We start from the raw sequence: 15,174 nt of genomic DNA, 5'->3' as shown, positions 1-15,174 counted from the left end.
CAGGAAAAGTATTAATTCAAAATGACAGTTCACATTCCAAAGTAATTTTTATGGCATACTTTTTTGTTTTATTTTATTGTTTCAACTTTGAAAACAGATACTATTTTCTTTCCCAAGATCTTGGGACATGTTACATTGTTCAAAAACAAATTAGAGAACATTGAGTTAGGATTCACATGCGTTGTGTATTTTCTTTTTAAATTACAAATTTTCTATATACAGTCAACAGTATTTATTTACATTTAGTGTACAAGGTGCAGTGTGGAATAAAGAAGCAAAGCAAAGTAAAATGTGGTTCTTATCTCCAGACAGGTTTACGAACCAAAGAAACAAACATATCTGAATGTTTCTGAAGACGTAGGAAGAACTACACAATTGACAAGAAAACCCGTTGTCATTGGTGGCCTGTAATGATGCCTAGAAGAAGGCATCGTTTAACATTTCTAGGGAAATTATTCCTTATCTAAAAACACAAAGGCTCATGATACATGGTTTCATTACCTCAATGACACCCTAAAATCGTCATTTGCAATTTAAGAGCCTTAGCAATATATGGTAAGTCTACACTATTAGAATGTAAGTTCTTTAAAGTGGTGCATGCTGTATGCTTAGTTTACCAATATTCTAATTATTTCATCACATGGTAACATGCTTGTAAAATGTTCTCCACAAATTTTTATTGAATATGAATCCACAGCCATGTGATATTTTTAAGCACATTATGTATTTTATGCCTCTTCATTGTCACAATTATGTAACATGAATCCTATCACTGGTTTATTTAAATTAGAACTTGAGGCTAGTATTAATTAATTGAACTGCTCAAGATCAACAGGGTAAGTGCCAGAGGCAACATTCAAACTCTGAGATTTTGATTTTACATACTGTACTCTTAATTACATTTTTCTAACTCTAATAAGTTGATAAATAGTAAATTTGATGTGAATTAGGTTTGTTGTCCTTTAAGAACTGGAACAGATCCAAGTAGTAAGGTCTAGGCAAAATAGAAAGCAGCAGAAAGAGAAAACCTGTACTAGGAGAGAGCACTTCATACATTCCAGAGTCAGTAGGATGACTTGATGCCCTAGAAAAACCCAGAACATCACGGTGTCAGAAGCACTAAGGCAAAATCAAGCAGGTGAGACAGACTGGAGCCAGCATGTGTCACCTCTGTTCTCACCATGGACAGGAGTTTGGTCTTTATCCCCAAACCTCTGGAAACCTTATGAAGAGTATTATTAGCAAGAGAGTAAAGCTATCAAATATACAGCTGAAGTATAGTACTATGAGTGAAAACAGGTGAACAGACTTATGGAAAGTGGACAACATTGGCAACAATGGAGCTATGCACTTCAATTAGGAAGCTTTTCCTCTTAGTTTTTTCATATAAGGGTGCTGATATCCTACATAGTATTGGCAGGAATGTAATAGGAGAGGAACGGATAGAACTGAACTGCTGGAAAGAAATACTTAGATCCCAAAGACAATGGAGAGGTGCCTGGAGGAGCAAAGAAATAAAAAAATGCATATTTCATAAAAATAAACCAGCCCTGTATTTATAAAGGAAATATGAGAAAGCTTTGGTACACATTAAGGTAAGTCAGACTATTGTGGTAAAAAATGAAAATTTTGTTGGAATTTATTTAATTCCTGAAATACAAGATTAGCACATCTGCTGATAGTGAGGATCATAAGTCAAGAACACTAAGAAAGAACACTAAGAGAACTGCTTTAAAACATACTGGTTCACTTGCATATACTACAGCTTATTATTGTGAAATAGAATCACAAAGTATTCAAAAATACAAGCCATTCTATATGCTATTGTTGGATTAAGATTTAGTATCAGACTTATGTTAAATATCATAAAAAGTTTCAATTAATAAAACTATCAACAGTATTTTGATTTTAGATCCAGAGGGGAAAAAATCTAAATTCATATGGAAAATAAAGATATAAAACTAGAAATAATTTTATTAGGTTTTAAGAAATAAAGTTGTAGTAAATAAACCATCAATAGAAAATATAAAAAATTTAAAATACAGGAGATACATGTGTATTTGCATTCAGGTGTATGAATTTATAGCAAGAAAGACAATTTTATAAAAATGGTAGAAATTGTTTTTTCAGTAAATGATTTCATATATAGTAATATAGTTAATGGCCATTTTGAAAAACAATATTGGAGTGGTATCCCTGAAATAAATTCAAAATTAATGACAAATATATAAAACAAATTATGATATTATAAAAATAAGGAAAATTAAAAGTATATTAGAAAATGAATGATTTTCTAAGAATAAAATACAAGACACAAACCATAAAAATAGAGTATATTGAATTATACAGAAGAATGAATGGCAAAATCAAGCTATAAACTATATTTTAAAAACAGAAGACACATTATCATATTATTGTAGATGAAGAATAATTTTCTTAATACATGAAAAACTCCAAAAAATAATATCTTCAAAACCCACACTGTAGGGAAAAAAAATACTGAGCAGTTACACTTAAAAGAAAATAAAGTGGTAAATATATGAAGATATTTAATCTTATAAAAAAAGATAAATACAACTAACGTGACAATTGTATTACACTTTTTATCTATTAGCTTTGGTGGAAAATCACATTAGAAATTTAAGATTCTAACTTACTCTTGGAAGGAATAAAATTTAGTACAGTTTAAATACCAAGGAATTTGGCAATAGCAGCACTTAAAATATACCTGTTCTACTTTGGCCTTTAATTCCAAAAGTGCATAGTTCTGTGTAGCTTTGCTGTTTATCATTAACATTTATTTAAATAAAATATGATGCACTTACAAAGTGGAGTGATAAACAGCTACTTAAAAATAACGCAGAGAAATAGCTCCAAAAAGTCTTGATGTAAACCTTATCTCACATATATTGTTTGTTAGTATAAAAGTTTCTTTAGCCATCTATCCACCTATCCATCTATTTTTGTATCTATCCACTTAGTGATTTATGTATCTTTAATTTTGTGAATTATACAGTGATTTCTGGAAGCGAAGGCAACAAATCATGAGATAATGTTTACTTGCAGAGAAGGAAAAACAAATGATTGGAAGAAAAGGGGAGAGAGCATGATCATCCACAGGGGTACAGCCAGGGTGAGAATGTCTGACTTGGAACCCGAGGAAAGCAGGTATGTGGAGAGAGAAGTAAAAGACAAAATCTGATATGGAAGAATATATGAAAGAGAAATTTGCTGGGCCACAATCCAGTGTGACTGGATGCTGGTGATCCTCCTGAGTTGTAGCCCCGCGCCCACCCTCCCAACCTTAGGAAGGATCAGGAGGAGGGAGGAGTTTGCTGCTTAGTGGTGGCCTGGGTGATGGAAAAACCCCACCATACTTCTGATTGTTCCACTAGAGAGAGGAACACTTTGAGGAAGGCACATACAAGGAAGGAATTAAGAGAAACCAAAAGCTTGACAGTGGTATATGAGACATTAACAGCACACACTCTGTTTTTAATAGTTCTCTGGGAGCCAGTGGCATCTGAGAGCAAAGGGGACCATGGAGAAAGACACAACTCACCCAGCATGCAAAATGCTACACTGCCCATTCATCTCATATACAGGGGAGATGATTTGTGATTGTAGAACAGTCACTGTCTTGCCACACTGGCTGGTAGAATCCCAAAGGGGACCCTCAGCCCGCTTTGTTGGTGATAGCAGAGAGCAAGGAGACCCAGGACTGAAAATGAAGCTGTTGGGACAAAAGAAGTCCTTCAAAGCAGGGACAGAGACTGATGAGACTGATGCCAAATTAAAGGGCTTCTGGTGCTACTCTAGGCAAAAGACATATCCTGGGGAGGGTCCTTGCCCTGAAACACAAAAACTGAACACCCGTGCTCTGGGCAGAACAGATAACCCCGTGAGATGCAATTGCATCCCTAGCGCCATGGGTGAGATGGGTGATTTGGCAGAGAAACAGCAGAGTGAGCGCTCCCCCATTGTTTCCCCTATATTTCTTCAGACACTGGAATAGTTAGAGTTGGTGTACTGTCAACTGCCAATCATCCTTTTGTGGTGAACAAGACTTAAGCCTAGCTGTGGAGTCTGCATTGAGTTTCACAGATGGGCTGCAGAACACAGTTTTTGAGACACAAACAGACAGAGGACTTTGGGCATAGGGGCTGAGAATGGTGGCTGTCTTGGAGGGTTTTGTCCATATATTAAGCAAGAAAAGACTGAGAAGATAAACCATGGCGATGACTGTGGGAATTGCCCAGCAGTTGAGGGAATGGAAATGTGTGAGTTTCCTGACATAAATCAATGGACGACTGTGTGTAAGATATATTTATTCCACATATGTCTCTTCCCAAATTAACTGAGGCAACTGGATCATGGCATGGTAGCATCTTGCAGTTGACCATGCCTAGAGCACAGCTTGCAGGCAAGACTGAATCTAGAAACACCAACAGCCCCTAACACCTCTGGGCAGGCAATCTTGCTGTCCTCAAGAGTGACATGTGTTTGCTGCTTACAGTAGAGTTAAGACTGCTGTGTAAAGGAACTTTGTGAAAGTTCCTGGTTAACTCTATAGAAGCTTTCAGATTCCTGACATTCACTGAAGTCATTTTTTCCTATTGCTTTGATTCAAAGTAATTGGCTTCTTTGTCAAGCTAATGTTTTATCTAACTGAGCTCTCTGCTCTGTTTTCATAAATGCCAATTATACAGGAGGTTACTTTTGGCTAAAGTCATACTGCTATCCCCTTTGCTCTTGATTTTTAATGAAAAGCTGGCCAAAATCTTCCAATAGTCCATATGCCACAAGCAGAATGTTGGTCTGCCTTGAAATTTACTTTGCAGATTAATTAGTCCACTACTCTTAATCTAAGACTTGTGCAAAGTCTCAGGACATGAGCAAAATATGGACAAATATTCTGCCAGAAGAGAACACACATGGCATGGGATCTAACTGCCAATGGAGTCTTGTTTAAAGCTGAAGGCTCCTGAAGCTGGCCTTTACCATTTGCCTTTTTTTATGAGCATTCTGGTCTTCTGAACTCTGACTACAACCTCCAGTCAAGCTCAGCTTAGAGCATTCTAGGGCTGTTCTCCATATGGCATCTCTAAACCTAATCTAAACTGCTCCAGTGAACCCCAAGACTTCTGAACCACATGGTCAACTATAGTCAGCAGGAACCCTACTTCCTATGTACCAAAATCCACTTTCTCTTCACTGAGACACAGTGCCTGGCACTTTCAAATTAAAGGCAACAAAGTTTATTTTGGCTCCTGGTTTATAGATGATTCCGTCCATAGCCAGTTGTCTCGAAGGCTGGCAAAGGGGAATAATGAAGGAGAAGCCGATCACATCATGGTGCCAGGGAAGGAAAGAGATCTGGGAAGGACTTGGGGAGGGTTACAAATGTGCAGTGAACCACATACACAGAATTAAAAATCCTGCTTGCAAAAATCATAGCAGAAAACTCTCCAAGTGTGGGGAAATAACTCAATATTCAGATAAACAAGGCATATAGAATCCCAATCATGATGACAAGAGAAGAAACTCCCACAACACATCATATTCATGTTGCAGAAATCTAATATAAGGGTAAAATCTGAAGAACTGTACAGGAAAAGGAAATAATATATAAAGGTGAACCATTATGCTTACAGTCGACTTCTCAATACAAATCTTACAGGCCAGGAGAACTTCAAATGAAGTGTTTCAAACTCTGAACTAAGACGAATTTCAACTCAGACTAATTTACCCTACAAAATCATATTTCAAAATTAATGGACAAATAACGACATTCTATGACAAAGAACATCTTAATACGTTCACTACCACCAAGTCAGCACTCAAAACATTCTTATGGATATCCTAGGCAGAGATAATGAAGCCAGGAATTTCAAAAAGTTGATAGAATGTGTACATCAAATAAGACAAGGAGATAAACATGAGAGAAAAAAAGTAAAGGGATCAACACCAGAAAAACAATGCAATGAGAGGAATAAGTCAGTCAATTTCCAAATTAATATATAGATTGGCATATCAACTCCAAAAACAGAATGCAATATAAAAAATAAAAGACAATCTAAAGTTAATAGACTAAAAATCAAAAGATGGAGAAAATATTCCATGCATGAGGACACCTAAAAGTAAGTGAAGATAGCAATATTATTTTCAGACAAGATGAGCTTTAAGCTGAAATTGAACAACAAAGGCAAATGATTTCACTGCATAAAGGTTAAGGAAATAGTTTAACAGGAAAAGATTCAGTTTCAAAAAGTAAGAACTCCTTGACACAAAATATTAAATAAAAGCCAACACAATTATAGTGGGAGACTTGAGTACTTAACTTTCACAAATAGATCAACTATACAAACTGCACCATCAAACAAAAGGTCTTAGTAGGTATCAACAGAATATTCTATCTTGCAGTTGCATATGTATTCTCAGGAACACAGAGAATTTTAGACCACCTACTAGCCCATACAAACTGCTTAACTAAATACAAATAAATCAACATTATCTCATGTAAATTATCAGTTCATAATGTACTGAAAGTAGAAATCAGTGGTGAATGAATGAAATGATGGAAATTTTGCAAATGTCTTTACATTAAATAACACACCACTGAAAGCCAATATGTCACAAAGAACTCATGAAACAAACTAAATAATTCTTAGCTAAATGATAGTGCCAGTATATCATATTAAAACCTATAAATCACAATGAAAGCAGTCCTAAGAGGGATGTCTGTTGGTGTGAATGCTCATATTAGAAAGCCAGTGTATTCTTAGCAACCTAAAGATTCACGGGACTCTCACAGAAAAAAAAAAAAAAAAAATGGCTAAGCTCAAACTCAGTACAGATAAGGGAATCAGAAAGACAAAGCAGAAAATAATGAAATTGCGAAATACCAAAACAAAGTATCAAGATCTGATTTTTCAAAAGAGTAACTAAAATAAGCAAGCCTTTAGATAATTTTATTGAAATAAGAAAAGAACCATATCAATTCAAATTAAATTAAAAAGGAACAATCACAATGGATACCACCAAAATTTAGAAAATTTTAAGTAAATACTATGAAAACATGCACTCCAACAACTGAGAGAATCTAGAAAAAATGGATGGATTGCTATGCACACAATCATTACCAAAACTGAACCAGGAAGATACAAAAAATTGAATGGTTCACAAATAGGGAATGAAATCAAAACAGCAATGAAATATCGGCTAATCAAAAAAAAAAAAAAATCCAAAACTGAATGGCTTCTCCAGTGAACTGCACAAGAACTTCAGGAAAGATCAAATTCAATACTCCTCAATTCTAAACGTTGAAAGGTAAGTAGCAGCTCCAAATTTATTCCTGGTAGTTATCATTGAACTAATTCCAAAACCAGAGTCAATACAACTATATGTAAAATTATATATCATGTCTTAAAAAAAACTGTAAGACAAATAAATGAATCTGATGCTGGAAAAATAAAAATAAAAGGAAGATGGAAGAGAAGGAAAAAAAAGGATTGAAATATATTATGTAATGCAACAATTTCCTATGATGTACATAATCGTTATATACTGCAATCATACACTAACGAAAGTTTAAAAATTAAAAAAATGCAGACATAAAAATTTCTCAGCAAGATATTAGCAAACACAATGCAACAAATCATCCAAAAGATCACTCACTAGGCGGAACAATCAGGCAAGAGAAAAAAGTAAAAGGTCTTTGTATAGGAGAGAAAGTGTTCAAGCTATAATTGTTTCCACATGACATGATCCTCTACATAAAAAATTTCAAAAATTCCTCCCAAAGTCTACTTGAACTGATAAACAAATTTCACTATATAGCAAGATACAAATCAACAAGGAAAATGTAATTGCATCACTGTACTCCAATGATTAACTCACTGAGTAAGAAATAATGGCTTTTTATAGCTGTTTTATGAAACAGTGAATAACCTAACCAACAAATCTAAAGATGTATATAATGAAAACTGTAACACTAAAACACAGATAGAAGAGGACCTCAGAAAATGTAAGGATGCCCTTTGTTCCTTACTGGTCAGACGGAATATTATCAAAATGGCCATAATAAAAATAATAATAACAAGTAAAATAAAATGTCCATACTGCCAGAACTGATATATAGGTTTAATATGATCTCAAACAAAACACCATTAACAGTTCTTTCACTAAAGTACAAAAAAAAATCCTAAAATTTATATGGAACCTGAAGAGACCCAGATTTGCAAAAGCAATCCTGAGCAACAAAAATAAGCAAGAGCAATCACAATCTGAGATTTCAATCTACCTGACAAAGTCACACTCATAAAAACAGCTAGAACTGGCATAAAAACAGATACATGGATGAATAGAAATGAATAGAAGACACAACAACCGCAGGCACGTTAAGTCATCTAATCTTTGGCAAAGGGGAAAGGTACAGCGGGAGTAGTTCTTTAGTATATATTTCTCAAAAAACTGGTTAAACATATGCAGAAGGTGAAATACAGGCCCATGACTATCACCATGGACCAACATGTATCTTAATGGGTGAAAGAAACAGATATTAAAACAGAAGCATTTAATCTGCTGAAAAATAAAACTCTTGAACACATAGGCACTTGTAAAGATTTTCTAAAGAGAACTCTAATTGCACAATAAACACTAAGAATCAGCAAATGAGATGATATCAAATTGAAGAGTTTCTCCATAGAAAATAGAACAACCAATAGATTGTATCAACAATCTATAGAATGACAAAATATTTTTTCCAGCTATTCTTCAGACAGAGTACTTATATCTAGAGTATTTATAAGTCAAAAAAATCAGACCACCAAAAATAAAAAGGCAAATTAAAAAATGGGCAACTTAAATGAATAGGTATTTCTTAGAAGTATAAAAGGCTAATAAGTACATAAAAATGCAAATGAAACCAACAACAAGATTCCACTTACTCACGAAAGAATGACTGTCATCAGTAAATCAGTGGATAACACGTGGCAGCTAATGTGAAGGGAAAAGGTACCGTTCTATATTGCGGTGGTAATGTAAACTAGTATAAATCATCAGAGAAAATGAGTGGAGATTCTTCTAAACTACAATTCTAGAAATTCCATTTGACCCAGGTCTTCCACTTGTATATGTCGTCCTGAAAGTGGTAAAAACATCATATGGCAGTGATACATGCACACCCATATTTATAGCAGTATAATTTATAACAGTTCAATCAGGCAAGCAGATTATATATCCATCAGTAGTTTAATGATAAGAAAAATGTGGTATTAATACACAAGAGAGTTTATTCTGAGTCATTTGAAAGAAAATAGATGCATCTTGATACCATACTATTAAGTGAAATAATTACACATAAGCTTTATGTGGTATAACTTCTCTTATATGATAAACTAAAACTATAAATAATTCAAAGAGAAATGAATGAAAATAAGGAGCTAGATATTTGGTGAATGTGAGGGCGGGACAGGAAAGGGAGGGGAAGAAGAATGAAAGAATTAAGATATAAAGAGTTATCCTCAAAATGAATGTAATCCGGATATACCACAAACATACTGAAAAACACACACACAGGTGCAAGAGAGCCTTTCTTTCCCCCAGTAACTTTATTTTTTATTACAAAAATACTTTTCCAACATGAAAAGCTGATTATTCTCTCTAGATGACTTTTAAAATTCAGTAATTCCCAACACCAATACATGGATGTTAAAATATTTGGCCGAAAAACATTGTACTTAGCATGATATTTGGGTTCCAATGGAGCACTGCAAGTTAAGATAAAGAGCACAGATTTTTCAATATTGTTGCTTTGGTCAAATTCCCTGCAGAAACCAGATGGTGCAATAAAATTAGGATAATTTAAGGAGTATCTAATAAAGAGACATTTTGCAGAAGTGCTGGCAATGTGCTAGAAAACCATAGGAGACATGTCAGTACTCTGCAGCCAGAAACAGTACGGCTAGGTTAGACTTCCTCAGACTTCCTCACTCCTTCAAGTTTCAGTGGGCAAGGAAGGAAGGCATTAACAGAAAATGCAAATGCATTGTCCAGAGGTGCTCTGCGGGAGGAGCTGAAGATGTTTATCAAGAGCATTACCGAATTACAGCAAGTAGGCAGGGAAACAACCAAGGAAATATTACTCTTGGTCTATCACTGGCCCTCTGAGGAGGCTAAAATGCAGAAAAGTAATCTACAGATAAAGTCAGATTTTTGTTGCACTGTGATATATATATATATATATCACAGAGAGAGAGAGACAGAAAGAGAGAGAGAGAGGAGAGACAGATCTGCACAAGAGTCGTTATGACTGTACAAGTCAATTTTCTGTGCTGTATTTATCATACATATAGCATCGGGATCCTGTTGAAAGACAAGAAACTCATCAGTAATTTGATGAAACTATGAAGTGGTTAAATCCAATTAAGCACAACAACGAGCCAAAGAAGTTTCTGAAAGGTACACAAGCAGGAAGCACAGGAAACAGCAATACCTCTAAAGTTAAAGGAAAGAGAGCAATAAAGAACTAGAACGTAACCAGAACTTCTTTCTCCAAGGCTAGACTCAGACCTCTCAGAGATAGTGTGGCCCCACGGGAGTGATGGTTATTAGCAGCAAATAAGTTTCGTTAATAGGATGGGCCAGAGCTAGGCTGTGAGGGAATGTAAAGCAGGTGATGTTAAGTCTCCAAATACTCTCTCTGTTGATGCCACACCAAAATTTAAAAAAAAAAAAAAAAATGTTGCCCTCTTTTTGGATAGAGCCTAACACTGAGACAGCTGAGAAGAAATGAAGACCACAGGGTTTTCCAATGTCCAGCCATAAACAAACACAGTGTATTGTCTGTGCCCTTGCAAAACAGAGCAGTAAGAAGTATTGTGTGCAAAGTGAGCAAGGAACCTTCGTCTTCACTGACCGCCAGTCTTCATGACTGTGTTAAAATCTAACCCTCTTGCTGCCAGCATTTGACTCTCACAGGTCTTAGAACCCTAGCATGAAGTGCATGTGTGAGGGACCTAGATTGTGCGCTCACCTGCTCAGGGTGATCATTTAATGCCTGATGACCTAATGTGGTGCAGAGCCAATGATGGTAGCCCTGGAGAATGGCCCCAAATACACTTGAAGAGCAACAGAGAGGTTTGATGTCACAGAGGCCACAGAAAATGTGTTGTATGCAGATCCATCGAAACATGGTGGCAAGTGACAAGCTGCATGTGGCGGCGGTCTTTAAGCAAAAATGTAACACCCATTTTGTCCATTTATAGCTCTCCTATTATTTATCACTTCTGTGGTCACCTTTTCCTCACACTGTACACTTGTTTCAGTTACCGTTTTGGTAATCAAACAAACTGATCATAGTCAAAGTTAGTTTTAAAAAAGTTGCATAGGGGAGCATTGATACAGGACATTTGGCATAAACTTTCAGGACAGGTTTTTGTTCAGAAGGTTACATGTGTTTCTCTTAAGTCTGGTGTAATAACTTCGTAAAATTGAAGGGTGTCCATGCATAATTTTTAGAAAGGTTTAACAAGTCAGCATGATACATAACCCAAGTTAATGAATCTACTAATGTTGGGAACAAGTTACCAGTGCTTGTTTGTATGCTATATTTTTTTTTCAGGAGGATAAGACTGAGGGTAGGTTATATAAACTTTGTTTCCAACCGATGTCATAGTGCAGGGCCACTCAAATCCTTTCAGAAATACAGATAAGGACAAGAGGATTGGGCATTCTTTGTTGGAATATGCATGGATAGAGCAACTGCCTTACCTGGTCTGCTTTCTAGCATCAGGTCTCAGATCAAGGTTGCTTCTGAAATGAGTCTACACACTGTATCATCCCCAGAAAAATGCTGGCTAGCTAAGAAACATTGCCGGAATTTAAAAGTGGTTTCAAGATGTGATGAGTGGACACGTCATCTCTTATATACAAAAGCGAGATAGTTTTCTAAAGGTAAATCACTGGCTGAACTTTTCAGTTATGAAAGACATCGCTGACATCTTTTAGGAAAAAAATTGTCACCAGTGGCAGGATATTTCAGTAACACAGAATGGGACAAAAACCTTGCTTACTCATATGACATACTCAGCTTGCCTAATGAACTCAATCCATCACTTCAGGGAAGAACAATGATTGTTCCAAATTGGTAAATAAGGTGACTGCATTTAAATTCACCCGGAATTATTGAGGTGATGGTGCCCATGGATGTTTGACATGTTTCAAATATTAGCAGAGCATTTAAAATAGACTGAGTCAGAACCTTCTTTCTCCCAGTTGGTTCCGAATAACCATTCTCAGCTTTTAAGGATTTGAACATTACTTATTAACCACAAAAAAAAAAAAAAAAAAAAACAGAATTGGGAAGGAATTGATCTACAACCCATTTGTGAACAAGCCTGATGAATAGACTCATCTCATACTGGAAGAGGATTATCTGCTTGAGATCACAAATGAAAGAGGCCTGAAAAGTTTGCCTAAAATCTTAAATCTGCATACATTCTGGGTTAATGTCAGTGCAGGATATTGCAAGTTTATCTCAAAAACACCAAAATGCCTGCATACATTTCCAGCATCCTATCTTTGTGAATCAGGGTTCTCGATATTCACAGCAACCAAAACAAGAAGACAGCATATGCTAGATATAAGCAAGACGCTTTGGGTGTCATTATATCCCATCATCTCCAAATGAAACACTTAGTTGCAGGAAAATAATCTGAGGGTTCCCACTGATTCTGCATTATGGTGGATTGCATTATTTTTATTTTATATCTATTACAATTTGTTGTTAATAGAAAAACTGTGTATTAAATATAATGCATTTGAATACCCCAAGACTACCCTCAATTCTTTCCTATGAAAAATATTATTTTCTGTGAAACCAACTCTGGTGCCAAAAAGATTGAGCACCAGTGGTCTGCTTAGTCCAGCACTAGTATCAAAAGTATGGCTATTAAGGTGGACTTGACATTCAGGTGCAACAGACTCATAATTGGCGTGTGTAAAACGGACATAACAAAGAGTTTTCATTCATTTCATTGGATGAGAAATTACTTTGAGCCAAGTAGTTTGTTATGTTTTATAAACATTATTTTACTCATTTCTCATCGGGACCATATAATGTATGTGTTATTAATTTACATATACTACAGATAAAAGAAATACAGGAAAATACTAGTATTCTTATAAGGATGTGGTAAGCATTCGTAGATATTAAAGTGTATAGCATGCTGAAATAATACATGATCAATAAATGAAGTACATTTCCAACAGAGTATTTGCATGATTTCCTTTAAAAGCTTTTTATCAATGTATTTGCAATTGTGATTAATTATTTTTATGTAATAAAATAAACCAGATGAACTCTTTATATACAGTCCACAAGTTATTAGAGATCAATGTGAGTTTACACAGTTGAGACTAAAATATAATAAATCAGCTATATTTAAAATGCTTAAAGAAAAAATGGAAATGTTAAGCAAAATCCACAATATGTGTTTAATAACAAAGTTAGAGAAAAGAAACAAAATAAAGATGTATTTGAATAAATAAAAGCTGGCAGAATTGGGGGCTCCACTTTTTCTATAAGAAAAGGAAAGTACATTCTTTAAATTACAGATAAGTGATATTAGATGAAAACTCAGATTTCCAAAAGGAACTACAGAGTAGCAGAAAGGTTAAATATGTTGATATTCTACTCTGTATTACTTTGAAAACTACAGATAATTTAAAACAAAAATGATACATTTTTATTGGGGCTTAAAACATCTAATGAAAACCACGAAGAGGATTTGCTTTATATTGTCAAATTTTTCTTAATATATTAATTGAAATACATAGATATTTACTCAGAGTACAGTTAAAGATTTAAAGAGGAATTGAAATTAAATACAAGACATTTTCAAAGCAGAACAATTAAAAATAATAACAGAGAGCTGGAGATTGTGGTTCATATCTGTAATGCCACCACTCAGGAGGCTGAGGCAGGAAGATCATTGCAAGTTGGAGACCAGTCTGGAGTGAGAGTAAGGTCAGCCTGAACTGCATAGCAAGACCCTGTCTCAAAAAGACAGAAAGACCAAAAAAAAAAAAAAAAAAAAGTAACTGAGAAACAAAACTAGAATAAAAAAATAAAATGATATTGACTGGTAAGTAAAAATCAAACTATATCAATAAACATGTTACATAATATGTAAAAGTGCTCCAATCATAAAGCAGGCATTTTCAGACTGTAAATAAAGATAGGTCTTGGTATATTTTATCAAGAATACACACATTTTGGGGCTGGGGATTTAGCTTAGCGGCATAAGCACCGGCCTTGCAAGCAGGCAGTCGTGAGTTCGATTCCTGGTACCAATAAAAACGAAAAATACCAAAAAAAAAAAAAAAAAAAAAAAAAAAAAAAGAATACACACATTTTAAGTTTAATGAAACAGGTTCAAAGTGTAATGATAAGGAAAACTACGCGATACATAGGAAAACCCATGCCGGCATGACAGATAAAGTAAGTATCAATAAAAAGCAACTACAAGAGATCATCAGGAAAAATTTAAAATTACAAAAAAGATAATGTTAAGAGAGTCACAATCATAAATGTATATGCCCTTAATACTACACTGCACAGAAAGCAATGCAGATGACACAAAACAGCAGTCTTACCAGCTCTGTAATGGCACTGGAAATTTCAGAAATTGACAGACTATAAAGACATATATTATTCTAACTAGAATATCAACTACTTTGACTAAACTGATTTTGATCAAGTATAGTATTCAACTCATTAGAAAATAAACGTTCTTTCTAAGAACACCTAAAAATTCATCATTATAGCACATGCTAGGCCCTAAATGTAAGTGTTAATACACTTCAAATAATTGAAATACTGCTATTTTATTACACCAAGTTATAATTACATGGGTAATCAATAATAAAAGTTACTAGAAAAGTTTCAATTATTTAAAGTTTCAGTGGCATACTCCTAAAAAGTCCACAGGTTAAATAAAACTAGAAAATTTTTCAAATTAAATGATAATAAGAAAGCAGATATCAAACTACAGAAAACGTAAATTTCATTGCCGTCATCATAGCAGCCTAGTTTCATAACTAATGAAGACAGGAGACACATAAAATATTACATTTGTGGACTTTTTCTCATTTTCTCTCCTGCTTTTTTAT

Source organism: Cavia porcellus, unplaced genomic scaffold (assembly GCF_034190915.1).
Source record: "Cavia porcellus strain 051 isolate PalLab524CR breed Dunkin Hartley unplaced genomic scaffold, mCavPor4.1 scaffold_19, whole genome shotgun sequence".
NCBI classification, from domain to species: Eukaryota; Metazoa; Chordata; class Mammalia; order Rodentia; family Caviidae; genus Cavia; species Cavia porcellus.
The sequence above is the reverse complement of the archived record's forward strand: the minus strand, read 5'-3'. Positions refer to the sequence as shown.